Below are 16,629 nucleotides of genomic sequence, written 5' to 3'. Positions count from 1 at the left end.
AGTGGCTGGAAGCCCTGAGATGCCCATTCATATCCTCTCCCTCTCTCTCTCTCTCTCTCTCTCTCTCTCTCTCTCTCCCCATCTCTGTCAAATAAATAAATAAATAAATATTTTTTAAAAAAAAAAAAGAACTTGCCCTTATGCTGAGAGTGGTAAAGACAGCTTCCTGCCACGGTGCTATTTGCATGGATATGCACATGTCTGTGAAATCTCGTCACATGCCACCCAAAGCACACATTTAGTCATAGACCTGGCGACCTCAAAGGGCTCTGTTTAGTAGCAATTTTTCTTGTCACTGTAAAAAAATACCTGGCTAAAGCAACTTTATGGAGGAGTTTATTTTTGACTTGCGGCTTGAGAGGGTCCAGTCCATTATGGCAGGGAAGGCGTGTTGGGGCCATGGCAGTGGGATCAAGTAGGTGCGACTCCTCACATCCCAGAGAACCGGGAAATACAGAGAGAGGCACCTCGAAGAGGAAAGAAGCCTTCTGCAACCTTCAGGCTCAGCCCTGTGACCCCATGCCTGCCACCTACGCCCCAGGTCTAGAAGTTCCAGACCTTTTCTGCTAACAGCCAGGGACTAAGAAGTCAAAGACATGGATCTACAGGGGACATTTCACATTCAAGTCATACCACTCTGCTTTTTGAAAAACTTGAGAAAGTCTTTAATAGTAATAAATAAGGGCTGGAGAGATGGCTTAGCAATTAATGCACTTGCCTGCAAAGCCAAAGGATGAAGAGCCAGGTGTGCAAGGTGGTGCATGTGCCTGGAGTTCATTTGCAGTGACTGGAGGCCTTGGCACACCCATTCTCACTCTCTCTCTCAAAAATAAATAAGTAAATAAAATAATATAAATATGTTTAAAATAGTAATAATGGGCTGGAGAGATGATTTAGCAGTTGTGATACTTGCCTGCAAAGCCAAAGGACCCAGGTTCAATTCCCCAGGAATTATGTAAACCAGATGCACCAGGTGGCACAAGCATCTGGAGTTCATTTGCAGTGGCTGGAGACCCTGGCGTGCCCATTCTCTCACTCCCTCTATGTACTGCTTTCTCTCTGTCTCTCTCTTTCAAATAAATAAATGAATAATAGTAGTAATAAAAGTTCTTCACAGACTTTTCAAGTGCATAAACTGGTTGTATATTTATCCTTGCCATTCCATTCCTGCCATGCTTTTTAGATCTCTTCAAGCAAAGTGATTTACAGGCTATATGAACACGTGTTTACATAAGCAAACATGAGTCACCATCCCTAGGCCACATTCCCAAGATCCTTGGGTTCTTAGCCTGAACAAAGGGGTGGAATTCTGACCATGGGCCAGGAAAGACAGGCGGAGGGAAGAATTCCCAGAGTACTGGGGAAACACTGGCCGGTTTCTGTGGTGGTGGCAACCCTCTCAAGAACTACTGCCTGCTGACCAGGCCATCGTGTCCACTTGCCTTTTGGCAAGGAGGGCATTCTAATCCCTCCTGCTGAGCTCAGGGCCACCCTACAGTCGACAGCTCCAGCCCTGTAACAGCAGAGCTGACCTCAGCCTAGTGCAGGCACCCAGCAAAATGGGGATTAAGAAAACCCCGCCCTGGTGTAGCAAGGGCTCTACAGCTGCCTCTTGCAATTAGGCTTGTCATCGCTCTGACAAGCCCCTGGTGATGTGTTCAAATCCTAATTGACAGCAGACACCTGTTTCCAGATGGGAAGGGGTCAGTTCTGTGCAGCAGGCCCAGGAGAGAGATGAGCGGGGGAGGGCAGTGCCAGTGAATGCCTCTGCCTCAAATGAGCTTTTTGTATTTCTTTCTGCTTTGCTTCTTCTTTATTTCCTCCCTCCCTTCAGTGCAGCATCAGCCTGGTCCTTGGAAACAAGCAAGTATTTTTGGCTCTGAATCTTTACTTCCAGAAGAACTTTCCATTGCCCCTTCCTGGAGCCCCTTCTCCGCCTGACAGCAGCCCTCTCTTGGCATAAGAACTTGGCTACTTGGTATTGCCAGGAAGGCCAGGAACCTATTTTGTCATTCATCCTGGTACTGAGGCATTCATTATCCTAGTCCATTTGTGCCTAAGGAGCACCAAGTCTATTTTTAATCCCTGCCTTCACTGAGCTTGCATTTGCCACCAAAGAAGGATCAGAACTGCGTGGAATAATGCATGTGAAATAGTCTTGCTCAAATAACATGTGACAATATCTCTATTTGGGAAGAAAAAGTGGTAAAGCTAGTCTACATACTAAATATGTCCATATAATACATAAAAGTGGTAAAGCTTCTCAGGCAGTTTGACTTTCCTGAACAGCTCAAAGCTTTAGAGTTTCTCTGCGGATCTGTTGGTTAAAGTTGAGTACACACTAGTATTACACTTCTCTCGGGGGAGCTTCTGGACTGTCTAATACAATTCACTCTGACACTTAATACCATTAGATGTTTTCAAAATAATGATTATTATTTATTACACGCACCTAGCTAAGGCAATTATGTAGGGTAGTAATGCTAAAATAACCAGAGACGAATATGAAGGAAGATCCATAATCAGCATGTGCCTAGGAGCAGTGACATCCCAATGCTCCTTTTTAGCCAGCCAAGGTTTACTGAGTTCCTAAGATGTCAGCCTCTCTTCTAGCACTTGAACTTTGTTTGGATCACTCAAGTTTTCATCTTGGTTTGTAAGGACTATCCTCTTCAGAGAACTTTGCCAATAGCCTGTTAAGCTCCCCAGTCAACCTTGCCATGTCCTTGTGGGCTTTAGTGACATTAGGCAATCAGGCAAGACTTACCCTTGATCCAGCCGAATGCCAGCAGCTCGTCCCTTAAACACAATATAGTAAACTCAGATCACTTTTTTTTCTGTCATTATACTTAATCCATGCCTTGCTTTTTGTCTAGTTTGATCAGATGCTATGCCATGTATACTTAAAATGATCTGGTAATTGCCTTGCAAGATCTGGATGCTGGTGGGTGATCTGTGTAAACAGTAAGAATGGCCACCCCCAAATGTTGGTTTTGCAAAAGAGTTTACCTGAAGGTATGTCTTGGAGCCCACCGCACCCCATGACCACACTTGAGGGGACTCCACTGACATCCATGATCTAAAAGCTTCCTAAGGAATTATGTGGAGGGCTGCACAGGTGCTTGCCACACAGGCATAAGGAGCTGATTTCAATCCCATTATCCATGTGAGTAGCTGGGTGTGGCCACTCATACATGTAACCCTAGTCTTGTGGGGAACAAAGATGGGAAAAATCACTCTGGGGCTCACTGGCCTGACAGTCTGACTGAAAATGCCAGCTCCAGATTGAGTGAAAAACTCCATCACAAGGGAAACCTGTGGAAAAGTGATAGAGGAAGACACTGGTCTTCCCACACCCATGCACATGCATCTGCACACACAAACACATGCATACACCCCTCATACCACACCACACCGACTATAAGAATGCACATAAGCCAAGAAAGAAGAAGAAGAAAGAAAGAGAGAGAGAGAGAGAGAGAGAGAGAAAGGTAGGAAGGAAGAATTCTCCATGGATATTTAAAAAAAATGGTTTAAAAATAAAATATTGCCTGAAATTTTCACTCAAATAAAGATCCTGGAGTCCTGCAGCCAATAATTCTGGTTCTGCAGATGTGGAAGGAAACCAGAAATGACCCTTGAAAGAGTCGATGATTTGATACCCACGTGGTCCTCAGGTCTACTTTAAGAATAGAAAGATCCGGGCTGGAGAGATGGCTTAGCGGTTAAGCGCTTGCCTGTGAAGCCTAAGGACCCCGGTTCGAGGCTCGGTTCCCCAGGTCCCACGTTAGCCAGATGCACAAGGGGGCGCACGTGTCTGGAGTTCGTTTGCAGAGGCTGGAAGCCCTGGCGCGCCCATTCTCTCTCTCCCTCTATCTGTCTTTCTCTCTGTGCCTGTCGTTCTCAAATAAATTAAAATTAAAAAAATTAAAAAAAAAAAAGAATAGAAAGATCCACCCTCAGCCTTAGTGCTCTTTGGATAAGATGGATTACAAATGAGAGGATAAATGACAGCACCATTTTTGCCTTCTTGGCCATCCACTTTGAACCAAGTAACCTTCCCCCGTGGATGTGAAGGTGCTCCAAGGCTCCTGAGTTCCTCCTGCTGGGCCTATGTTCAGGTGTCCCTCAGGACACCCTCAGGGACCCTCATCCAAGAACACCAAAATCTGAGGATTCTCAAGTTCTTTACATGCATGTCAAAGTCTTTGCATATAACTTGTGCACCATCTCCCATACACTGTAAACTATTCCCTACACTACCTTTCATACCTAATGCAATGTAAGTGCTATGTCAATAGCCAGTACACTGGATTGTTTATGGAATAGTGACAAGCACAAAGGTCTGCCCACGTTCAGTGCCAGTAAGATTTATTTTGAAGACAGTGCATTCCTTTTTTACTTGGTCGAATCAGCAAATGCAGAATCTATGGAGAAGGAGGGTCCAGTGGACATAACTCCACCTCAACGGTAGTTGACCGTGTCCTCTGCCTATCCTAGCATTTCAACTGCTGACACTGTCCTCACCCTCCAAGTTCCTTTGCAAGGCAAGACTCTGGTCCTCGTGCTCCGGAGCTCAATCATTACCATATTAGGAGGGAGATGCTTACGCTAAAGGCTCCTTGTGCACGTTCGGAACAAAGTGTAAGGCTTTGCAGCCTCCTTGCGTTCATGAGGTAAGCAACAGCCAGTGGCACAAAGACCTTAGAGCAGACTTGATGATTCACTCAGGAAGAAATAGCTTGCACCTGTGAGAGCGCAGAAGGTGCCACTTGGCGTTGTTGGGGTGCTGCATCAGCTGGAAGGCAGGCTCTGTCCCCAAACGAACTGACGGCCTGTAGCTCTGTGGAGACAGCAGGCCTCTCTCACTGCCCTGTTTTGTTCTGTGCAGTGAAAGCAACCCTGTGACTTCACACGGAGCCGGCGGGGAGCTTTGTACACAGCAAACGGCGGGCTTGGCATCGGCAGGAGGATGGGATCCAACCGGCACCGCCGCTTACAGTAGGCTCCGCAGCCAGACCACTTTATCTTCGGTAATCCCAATCTATGACCCAGAATCACATTATTTGGCTGTGGATCAAACTCCTTGTATTTCTGTCTGGGGGAGAACAATGAAATGTGATCTCAAGACGAGATAGGGGCAGGAGCAGACAGAGGTTCTGATGAATGCCAGTCTCCCAGAGGCTCAACATTCAACCCAACGTCGCATCAGGAAAATATATTTCACACGCTGGCAGAGAAGACACACGCTATGTCTGTGGCGTCCTGCCTCAACAGTTTATGATTGCTGACAGGAACAAATTGATGGTATTGATAAGAAATCCTCGAAAACGCTTCCGTGATGAGCTGCGGCAGCTCTGCCTGACTTGCTGTCACTGGCCACAGTCCTTGTCTTCCAGAGGGTGCTGCATGCTATTATGTCTGTCATTCAAAGGCTATTTATCAAGAAAATCTCTTGAGGGCACAGTAATGTTGAAATAAACAACTCTGTTGTGCTTAAAGAGAAGGATGAGAGGGGGAGGTGCTGGGAGGGATGCTGTCTCACAAACCTCTCTGCTCCTTCTTGGAATAAGCTCGGGGGAGGACCGCGGGGTCGGTGAACTAGGAAGGATGATGAGAGCGCAGTCTGCAGTAAGGACTCCAGGTAGATGGGGACCGAATCTCACTGATCAGAAAATGCACGGGGTCAACCAAACACGGCGGTGCATGCTGCCAGCCCCAGCACTGGAGACGGTAAAGGAAGAGTGTGAGTTCAAGGCCAACCTTATTGAGAGAGAAAGAGAGAGAGAGTGAGAAAGGGAGAACGGGGAAAAGAAGAAAAATGGAACAAAAGTGACAGGTGCCAAATCTTCCAGTGAGGAGAAAAGTCTTTGCTCTGAAAAGCCTGATCCTCATGCTTACCTGCAGAGGAAATGCCATGACCAGGAAGGTGGTTTTCCCAGGGCGAGGCTTGTCCATTGCACTCCAGATGCGCTGACCCCTGCGATTTCCCCAAATGTAGACAACTCAACTGCATAATTTGTGGTAGTGGGGGATAAAATTTGTATTCTCCCCTGTGAAAAGAAAAAAGAAAGAAAGCAGCCTGACTCTCCTGCCATGAAATCATACACACGTACATTTCATGCAATCTCTGAAGACCAGGAGAGCTCCTTTCAAGTCTCTCTTTGGTTATGACCAAAAGCCTAGCTTGCATCACAAGGAACCTTTTAAAAATATTTTTTTTAATTTTTTTTTATTTATTTATTTGAGAGCGACAGACACAGAGAGAAAGACAGATAGAGGGAGAGAGAGAGAATGGGCGCGCCAGGGCTTCCAGCCTCTGCAAATGAACTCCAGATGCGTGCGCCCCCTTGTGCATCTGGCTAACGTGGGACCTGGGGAACTGAGCCTCGAACCGGGGTCCTTAGGCTTCACAGGCAAGCGCTTAACCGCTACGCCATCTCTCCAGCCCTAAAAATATTTTTTAATTTATTTATTTGCAAGGAGGGAAAGAAAGAGAGAGAGGAGGGAGAGAATGGGTGTTGCAGGGCCCCATGCCACTGCAAATGAACTCCACATGCATGTACCTTTTGTGCATCTGGTTTCACATGGGTACTGGGGAAATGAACCCAGGCAGTCAGGCTTTGCAAGCAATCTTCTTTGACCACTGAGCCATCTCACAGCCGCCTTTTAAAATGCAAACTACTCATTCTCAGTGTCCACACCATGGACAAGTACGTAAATTAGATGGCTGACATCACGACTACCCAGATGCCCAACAGTAGAGTGTGGCGTAGGGGTGGGAGAGGAGGAATGAGAATTCTGTTGACTTTCTGTGAAATAGGAAGCTCTAGTAAAGGTGTCTAATTAACTTGGTGTCATACGGAAGACAGCAGAAGATGAAATCTGTCTTTCACTACCCAGTAACTCAGATGCATTTTCAGTGACTTGAGGGCAAGGTCGGAGGCTAGAGAAGGAAGATACAGTCGAATGCTGCCACCTGCTGACATCCTCTTGCAACTGCTCTTAAATTCCTAGGTTTAGTAAAATGGCCTTGTGACAAGCAATCCACCCAGGACAGTGGCTCTCAAAGTTCAGCTTCAGACTCACCTAGAAGAGTGTGAAAGGCCAGAGTACCTGTCTTCCCTGTTGTTTCTGATTACCCAGGTGTGATGTGGGGGAACTGCTGGTCCAGTCACTGGACTAAGTAGAAATGCTCATCATGTCTCTGATGGCTGGGGTCAGGATCAGAAAAGACAGCTCATCTCTGGAGCTCCATGAGAATTATGCTGTACTGCTCATTTTTCAGATCTCGGACTTCACTGGGAAAACATAGCTGGGTGTGAACACTAAATGTAGAGGGAATTAATCAGAGATGCTCTTAAGCATGTGGGGTGCTGCATTGGAGGCGAGGAGAATGTGGTGAATTGGATAGAAGATTGTTTATATGAAGAAATAACTTGGCCTGGAATGTGAAGGACCTGCCTGTTTGTGAGAAAGCTGCTTTCAGACTGAATGGACAGCGCTGGTCTTTGAAGTTCTGGGCAGAGACCCAATTCTCCTGCCTTTTCTTTCATATGCCACATGTTCATTTGTCTCCGGGGTTCATCGATTCTGAGGAGCAGATGGTTAGAAGTGTGAAGGGTTGGTGGGATTAAGGGCTATCATTTGCGTCATCGCCAATGTTTTCAGTAAATGGGAGTCGCCGTGGATCACACAGCGTGGGGAGCGAAGCTGTGCTTTTGAACTTTGGAGAAGGGAAGTCATTCGCGTATTTTTTTTTTTAATTGTGGTAAAAGCCATGTCACATTAAATTTACCATATTAACCATTTTTAATGTAGAGTTTAGTAGCATTAAGTATGTTCACATTATTTTGCAACAAAACCTTGAAACTTTTCCATCCTGCAAGAGTGAAGCTATATATAGATTAGCCTCCCTCGTCCATACCATTGGGCCATGGTAATTCCCTTTGTACTTTCTGTTTCTATGATTTTTAGTACTTTAGCTATTCTATATGAGCAAAATGGTACAACATTTGTTGCTCTATTCTCTTAGTATAAGTCCCCCATGTTGCTGTAGTTTCTGTGATTTCCTTCTTTTAGGAGAAACCTCATATTCCTTCGTGCATATATAGTTCCACGTTTTCTTTAAATCATTGTTTGGTGAACTGTATGTTACTTCCACCTAATGGCTTCTGTTAACAATGTCACATCGAGCAAGAGTGTGCAAACTTCTTCTCAGTATCCCACTTCAGCAAGGATGGTGGCGGGATCATCACGTGATACTCCTCTCCTCCATGCTGCTCTCTACGCAGACAGCCATACCATTTACAGTCCCCCTATGGCTTGCAACCAGAATTCCAGCTTTCCACCCCCTTGCCAGCACGGGCAGGGCCTTACCTCTTCCACAGAGGCTAGCTATCCAAGCAAGTGTGAGGTGACCACTCTTTAGGGTCTGACTTGTGTTTGCCTCATAATTAGTGTTACTAAACGCCTCTTCACTTACCCTCACTGCCATTTTTGTATATCTTTCTGGAGAACTATCTCTTCATATCCTTTCTCCACATGAAGTTATGTTGATTTTATTATTTGTTAAACTGTAACAGTTTCTTTTATGAATTCTAGATAAGAATCCCTTCTCAGAAAGACAAATGGAGGACCTTTTCTACAATTCCGAAGGTTGCCTTTCACACTAATAATTTCTTTTTCTTTTGAGAAGTTTTACGTTTGAAGTAATCCCATTTACATATCTTTTTGCTTATGTTATCTATGTTTTATTTGATGTCATATAGCTGAAAAAATTGCTAAAACCAATATCCTTAGTGGTTGCCTATAGAAATGTTATGGTTTTAGGTTTTACAGAATGTGAGTTTTAAAGGGTATGGTATTAAATTCTACATGCAGAATACACCAAATTATAATAGACAACAAAACTGGGGATACACACACACACACACACACACACACACACACACATATATATAATTTCATTTCTTTACCATTTCAACATTTTTTTAACTTAAATTTTATTTTATTTATTTATTTGAGAGTGACAGAGAGGGAAAGAGGCAGAGAGACAGAGAGAGAGAAAGAATGGGTGTGCCAGGGCTTCCAGCCACTGCAAGCAAACTCCAGATGCGTGCACCCCCTTGTGCATCTGGCTAACGAGGGTCCTGGGGAACCGAGCCCCCAACCGGGGTCCTTAGGCTTCACAGGCAAGCACTTAACCACTAAGGCATCTCTCCAGCCCCCAATTCAAAATTTTCTACTGTGAATAATGCCTCACATCCTTCAGATTCTAATTTTTAGAACTAAAGTTATAAACTTCATCTTAATATTAAAATAGCTTTTGAATGCAAAATTCACACTGAAACTATATTATTAAATATGTTGTGATTGTTCATTGATGTTAACATTTCAGTTAGTCATTATACAGGAACCCTAGTAACTACTGAATTAAACTTTTTTTTATTTTTATTTATTTATTTGAGAGCGACAGACACAGAGAGAAAGACAGATAGAGAGAGAGAGAGAGAATGGGCGCACCAGGGCTTCCAGCCTCTGCAAATGAACTCCAGACGCGTGCACCCCCTTGTGCATCTGGCTAACGTGGGACCTGGGGAACCAAGCCTCAAACTGGGGTCCTTAGGCTTCACAGGCAAGCGCTTAACGGCTAAGCCATCTCTCCAGCCCCTGAATTAGATAAAAATAGAATGAGCAAGTTTAAAAGAAGAATGTGGAGGAAATTTACATTTAATTTTTATTTCTCAAAAAGGATATCTCTGGGTTTGGGATGCTTTTCTCACCTGTTTGTGACTCTTATGGTAAGACGTACTATTTATGAACAAACATCTAGACACCAAGAACCCACATCTACTGTGCTTCATAAATGCTGAACTGACATCCAGACACCAAGAACCCATATCAACTGCAGTTCATCAGTGGAGTCTGCTTCCAACCACAGGTCTAACTATTGCAGAATAGCATCCTAAGGTATAACCATGGCAACGTGACATTCTGTCATCTGTAGATGAGGAACGATTAAAAAAACTATTACTGCAGTGGGGCTGGGGCAATAACACTAAGTATAAGCATGTATAAGCATGTATAAGCATGAGGACCTGCATGTGGTCCCCAAGAGCTATGTAAAAATCTAGGTGCGGTTGTGCTCGCTCATGGCCCCGGCTCTAATGAGAAAGCACAGAAGGGAGGATCGCTGAGGCTCTATGTTTAGCCAGTGTAACTGGAAAAGGGGGAGATCCAGGGTCAGTGAAGTATGGTGGAAGAGTGCTAGGAACCCCCTGCCATCTTCCTCTGGCCTCTGTATATGGTCACGCGGTGTGTGCACCTCAGCACACACGTGCAGATACCACACACGCCATGCGTATCATGCATGCGCACACAGCACAAGCACTGGAGAAGCACTGAGTGGGAATCTATCGCTCAGGTAAAATACCTGTCTTAGAAATCTAGAATTAAATTGTTTTTTTCTTTTCTTTTCTTTTCTTTTCTCAAGAGTAGAATCAAGTGTGAAAGTTCTAAGTCCTTAAAGACAAATGGTTTTGAATTTGTGGATCTAAAACATTGTCTGTTCAAGAAACTGAACTTGGAGCTGGTCAGTGAGTAAAGTGTTTGTTTTGCATACATGGGGACCCGACTTTGATTCCCAGGACCCATGTAAAAAGAAATAAAAAAATAAGCAATCCCAGCGCTGGGGACGTGATCCCTGGGGCTTAGCTTGGCCAGCCAATCTTGCCTAATTGGTGAGTTCTAATTGGAGACCTTGTCTCAAAAAATAAATGGATGGCTCCTGAAGGAGAACGCCAGAAGCTGTCCTCTGGCCTCCACACCCACAGCACATATGTGAACGCACACAAGCGCATGTGGGAAGGCGCACACACGCTCTCTCATGCACACACAAAGAAAGAAACTAAAAGTGTTCCTCCCCAAACAACCCCCTCCACCACGTCAGCGGGGCCAGCTGGTTGACAAGGTCAAAGACTGTTGCACTGACAAACAACTAAAAAGTACTTGAGCAGTGATGCCCCATGAGAAGAAAAACAAATGCCTGATAATTTACTTAAATGGACTTTTACTAGATAGCAACCATTACTTGTATCTGATCAGAATGATGCCCCGAGGCCTACAAATTTTAGAGCAGATGTTATTTTTTAAGGTAAAGATGAGGAAAAGGAAAGGTATCCTCATAGGGCCTAAAGAAGGACCTACTATTTTCTACTTAGTGTGTCTACATAACCAGCTGTCAGAAACTGATCATCATACTCCATGCTAAACCTAGACTTCCCCTGAAATCTTTCACGTTTCACTTTTGCAGACAAAGTAAACTTAAGAAATATGATTTTAGGGCTGGAGAGATGGCTTAGCGGTTAAGCGCTTGCCTATGAAGCCTAAAGACCCTGGTTCAAGGCTTGATTCCCCAGGACCCACGATATCCAGATGCACAAGGGGGCGAACGCAGCTGGAGTTCGTTTGCAGTGGCTGGAGGCCCTGGCATGCCCATTCTCTCACTCTATCTGCCTCTTTCTCTCTCATCACTTTCAAACAAATAATTAAAAATAAACAAAAAAGAAATATGATTTTAAATTGTATTATTTATTTGAAAGAAACAAAAGTAAGAATGGGCATGCCAAGGTCTCCTGCCACTGGAAAAAAAAAAAAAAACCCTCCAGACACATATACCACTTTGTGCATCTGGCTTTCTGTGGGAAATGGTGCTCAGTCTTTGCAAGCAAGTGCCTTTAACCTCTGAGCCATCTCTCTAGCCCTGATTTTGAATTTTATAACATTCCAGAGAGCTTTCTTTGGAATTCCATTTTGTATATTAAATAATAATGGGGATTTGGAGTTCATTTCTCATTTTTCCTTTTGTTCAAGCTCCTGACAGCTCATATCTAATAGAAATAGGTACCTGTTATTCATATATAAAAGGATCAATGGGGGCTCCATTTATCCAGAATCCATTTATTAGAATCTTTCTCTTTCACCTCTTTATTTATTTATTTATTTATTTTTGAGAGCGACAGACAGAAAGAGGGAGAGAGAGAGAATGGGCATGCCAGGGCCTCCAACCACTGCAAACAAATTCCGGACATGTACAACCCCTTGTGCATCTGGCTAATGTGGGTCCTGGGGAATCAAGCCTCGAACCGGGGTCCTTAGGTTTCACAGGCAAGCTGTTAACCGCTAAGCCATCTCTCCAGCCCCTCTTTCACCTCTTTATTCATTCTCGGTAAGATGTTTATAAATCACCTCTTTTGTTGAAACAAACACATCCAGGCCTAAGTACTGAGAATACATAATCAATATGACACTGTCTCGGCTTTTAAGGATGTCTAGCAAAAATAGAAGTCATAGAAATGAGCACAGTTAACAAAATTCTCTAAACAAGAAGCTGTAATGGGTATGCAGTAAAGATACAAGCAGAAGTGGTCTCAGGGGACATGACGGAGATGTGTGCATGACCCCACTTCCTCTCACCCTCATTACGTCACGTCGGAATTCTAGAATTAGGCAGCTACTGCTGATTAACCAGCAAGCTGCAAAAAGGGAGGAAGACATGTCAGTGAGGAGACCTCATTTTCATCAGCTTTGAGCCACCTCGATGTGGGGACATGACTTCTATTTGCGGCATGTCTGTTGCCTACACTGTGGCCTATGACATCAGCACCCTGAACAGCAAATATTAAACACAGGACGTGTGGGGTCCTGACTCTCAATTTCTTCCAAGTTGCATTTATGAAGGCATTTATTTTTCAGCCCCAACCTATTTTGTTCCAAAATTCACCCTCCACCCCTTTTTGGATTTCTCCACTTGGATTTTGTGAGTGCTAAACTCTTTGCTACAATACTAGCTTTGAAAACTCCACAGGGCTGAGCTTCTGACAATGACCTCTCAGGTGGCTCACTCCAACCTCAGTGACAAACCTCGAGCCCAGGGTACCCCAGACCACATACTGCCTGGGGAGGTGCTGAAAACAAGCCACCTGTGACTATACACATCATATGTCTGCGGGAAAGGGCTGAAGCAATACCACCTGTGTCAGTACACGCCCATGTGTCTAGGTTGATATGTGCCCAGGGAGTTTGCCTGTACTATGACACATTTTTCCAGTACATCTGTTGTAGTTTCCTTTGTGAGACTGGGACAAAACACCCAACCAAAAGAAGCTGATTGGAGGAAAGAATTTATTGTGACTTATAATCTTGAGGGGAAGCTCCACAGTGGCAGGGAAAAGATGGTGGAGCGAGGGCTGGACATCATCCCTGCCATACAGGTGGGCAGCAGCAGCAGCAGGACAGGGCACAGAGCTAGAGCAATGGGCAGTTGGCTAAAACGCTCCTAGGCCTGCCCTGAGAAACGCACCTCTTCCAGCAAGGCTGCATCTCCAAAACTGCTGGGGACCCAGAATTCAGAACACATGGTGACATCTGATTCAAACCACCACCACGACTCACTCTATATTTTGCCTCTGCACATTCTTACTACAAGTGCCCCACGTCCTCATGATGTTCCCTGGCTCTCTGCCTCCAGTACTCAGTCCCTCTCCAGCCAACTGCTTCTGATTTGATCTCCATATAAATGAATGCCCCACCACTCAGGGGACTGGATTTCTGCCAAGAAAGATTATCTAATCCCTGAGTCTCTGCCCAAGCAAATGGAACATCAAACTTCAAGCAATATGTTGAATTCTCCTCCATGAAGAGAGTAGAGCCGACCTTTTGTGTGGCAGCATGTGGTGTGCAGAGAGCTGTCACTGGAAGTGACTTTTGTCACTTTTTGATGCATATGTGGTCAGCACTTCTGGAGCTCACGCTACAGAGAAATAATCAAGCAAATAATTCTCAAATACATCTAAGGCAACCGGAGAAGATTCAGGAATTGTGAAGAAATGTTGCATATGGCTGGAATTCCCTAATAGTAGAAGGAAGCAGATTCTATGTCTTCCTGTACCTTGATGACTATGGAAAATGGGGTTCAGAGAAAAGATGATTACAGAACAAGCAACAAAAACGTAAGTATCCCCTCCACCTTCCTTGCACCATTTAATACAGAAGCTGAAATATTTATTCAATAAGAACTGTAGAGTTTCTGCTGTCTTAGATCAAAACATAAAGAAAGTGGGGGGGAGGGGGGGAGGGCTCTAGGAAAAACAACAGAAGCAACAAAACCTAATAAATATGGTAATAAAAAAGTTTTGGGGGGCTGGAGAGATGGCTTAGAGGTTAAGCACTTGCCTGTGAAGCCTAAGGACCCCGGTTCGAGGCTCAATTCCCCAAGACCCATATAAGCCAGATGCACAAGATGGCACATGCATCTGGAGTTCCTTTGAAGTGGCTGGAAGCCCTGGCGCGCCCATTCTCTCTCTATCTGTCTCTCTCTCTCCCTCTCTCTCTCTCTCTCTGTCACTCTCAAATAAATAAAGAAAAATGAACAAAAAAATTTGGGGGGACTGGAGTGGTAGCTTAGTGGCTAAGCACTCGCCTGTGAAGCCTAAGGACCTTGGTTTGAGGCTCAATTCCCCAGGACCCACATAAGCCAGATGCACAAGGTGGCACATGCATCTGGAGTTCCTTTGCAGTGGCTGGAAGCCCTGGTGTGCCCATTCTCTCCCCTCCCCACCCCGCCTCTTTCTCTCTGTCTGTTGCTCTCAAATAAATAAAACAAAAAAAAAATTTAAAAACGTTTTTGGTTGGGTGAAAAAAATACTTTACCACTATGTCCCTAGAAGTAACTCAAACACTGTTTTATTCAGTTAAAGGAAGAAAGTCTTATTATAAACCCTTTATGTTTTCTCCAGCCCTGCATTAATATTATTACTCCCATTGGCAATACTACAGAACAACACAAGGGGGCGTTCTGTCTTAACAGTTCAGAATACCTCTAAAATCAGTTCATTCCTGAAAATACTGAGAGAAATAGCATGCCTTCTAGAGACGCTGCAGAGTGGTTTATTGTAGTTCTATTGAATATTTTACGTGGTAGAGAATTTCAAAAAACTGCATATACTGGTAATTATCCTGTGTCTAAACCAAAGGGCAAGTAGAACTTACAGCTTGCTTAAGAGAATTGTTTAGGGGCCAGAGAGATGGCTTAGCACTTACCTGTGAAGCCTAAGGACCCCAGTTCGAGGCTTGATTCCTCAGTGACCATGTAAGCCAGATGCACAAGATGGTGCATGCATGCATCAGGGGTTCATTTGCAGTGCCTGGGAGTCTTGGTATGCTCATTTTCTCTCTCTCTCTCCCTCTCTCTCTCCCTCTTTCTCTTGCTGTCACTCTGAAATAAATCAATAAGAATAAGCAATTTTCAAAAAAGGCAGATTAATGTTTAAAGCTCCTGAAATGGCAGACTACTCTATATTGCAACAGCTTCCCTGCTAGGAACAGACTTCTTTTCTGTCATTACTTGCTTGCTAAGCACAAAGTTGTCTCAAAGATGTTGGGAAAACCAAACTTCCTAAGAAAAAAAGATTACAGCAAACTCACATTAAAAAAAAAATAGTAGCCTTCTTTGTGTACATGTGTATTTGTTTGCATCACTGATCTGTACATGTTTGTTACATATGTGTCCCATTGCACAGATCTTGACCTTATCAAGACGCTGTCAGCATTTTCTGCAATATTAACATTACAAATACCATCCCATCATTTGACTGCTGGTTTATAGTTCTTCCCTGAGATGGGAGGATGAGCTGTGCAGACCAATAGTTAGTGCCCAAGAATTGCCCCTTGTGGGTAATTAGGTGAGGTTGGGGTCGTCACTGGCCATGTGTCACCCTAGAGATGTTGGTTTCCAAGCTTCCATTGACATGGTAAGTCTAACTCTAGTTAACCCTGTCCATGTTGAACTCACTCGAGCATGATGGATTAAGGTAGGCTTGACATAAGTGAAACTCAAAAGTATCAGAAATCAAACACTTTAAAAAAATAGCTCTCTAGGGTAGAACTTTTCATGGATTTGATTCCCAGCATCAAGGGGAGATAAAAAATAAATAAATAAATAAACTAAGAAAAAGCAGATGTAGAGGATTTGTTTGTTTGTTTGTTTTTGCAAGATAGGGTCTCACTCTAGCTCAGACTGACCTGGAATTCACTATGCAGTCTCAGGGTGGCCTCAAACTCATGGTGATCCTCCTACCTCTGCCTCCCAAGTGCTGGGATTAAAGGCGTGTGCCACCACGCCCGGCTTGTTTGTTTGTTTTCATGAAAGCATAACTTTTCCCAATGTCTCAACCATGATTAAAAAAAAAAAAAAAAAAAAAAAGCTGAGTCCTTGGTAATTGTTAAAGCAGTAATGTATTAGTTACCTTCCTGCATTGAGACAAAACACCTGACAAACATCAGGGAATTCACTGGAATTCACTATGGAGTCTCAGGGTGGCCTCCAACTCATAGTGATCCTCCTACCTTTGCCTCCTGAGTGCTGGGGATTAAAGACGTTTGCCATCACGCCTGGCTGCTCTCTCCTTTTCATATATCCAAATCCCAGCCCATGGAATAGCACCACCACAGTTAAGGTGGGTCTTCCCACCTCAATTAACCAATCAAAATAATTCCTCTCAAACATGTCCAAAGGCAAACCTAATCTAGATAATCTCTCACAGGTACTTCTAGGTCCTGTCAAGTTGA

General features: G+C 44.2%; 1 long non-coding RNA gene and 1 other non-coding gene across 2 annotated transcripts; one reads left to right on the top strand and one right to left on the bottom strand.

The window, feature by feature from the left end:
- Positions 1 to 4,354: 4,354 nt before the first annotated feature.
- Positions 4,355 to 15,149, bottom strand: LOC123463323. Its single transcript, XR_006638876.1, has 3 exons — positions 15,103 to 15,149; positions 5,902 to 6,053; positions 4,355 to 5,763 (listed from the first exon to the last, which is right to left on the bottom strand). It is a non-coding gene; the product is annotated as an uncharacterized LOC123463323 (long non-coding RNA).
- Positions 5,894 to 6,056, top strand: LOC123463621. The gene has a single exon (XR_006639030.1). It is a non-coding gene; the product is annotated as a U1 spliceosomal RNA (small nuclear RNA).
- Positions 15,150 to 16,629: the final 1,480 nt, after the last annotated feature.

Source organism: Jaculus jaculus, chromosome 9 (genome assembly GCF_020740685.1).
Source record: "Jaculus jaculus isolate mJacJac1 chromosome 9, mJacJac1.mat.Y.cur, whole genome shotgun sequence".
Taxonomy (NCBI): Eukaryota; Metazoa; Chordata; class Mammalia; order Rodentia; family Dipodidae; genus Jaculus; species Jaculus jaculus.
This window is presented reverse-complemented; position numbering and strand designations above follow the sequence as displayed.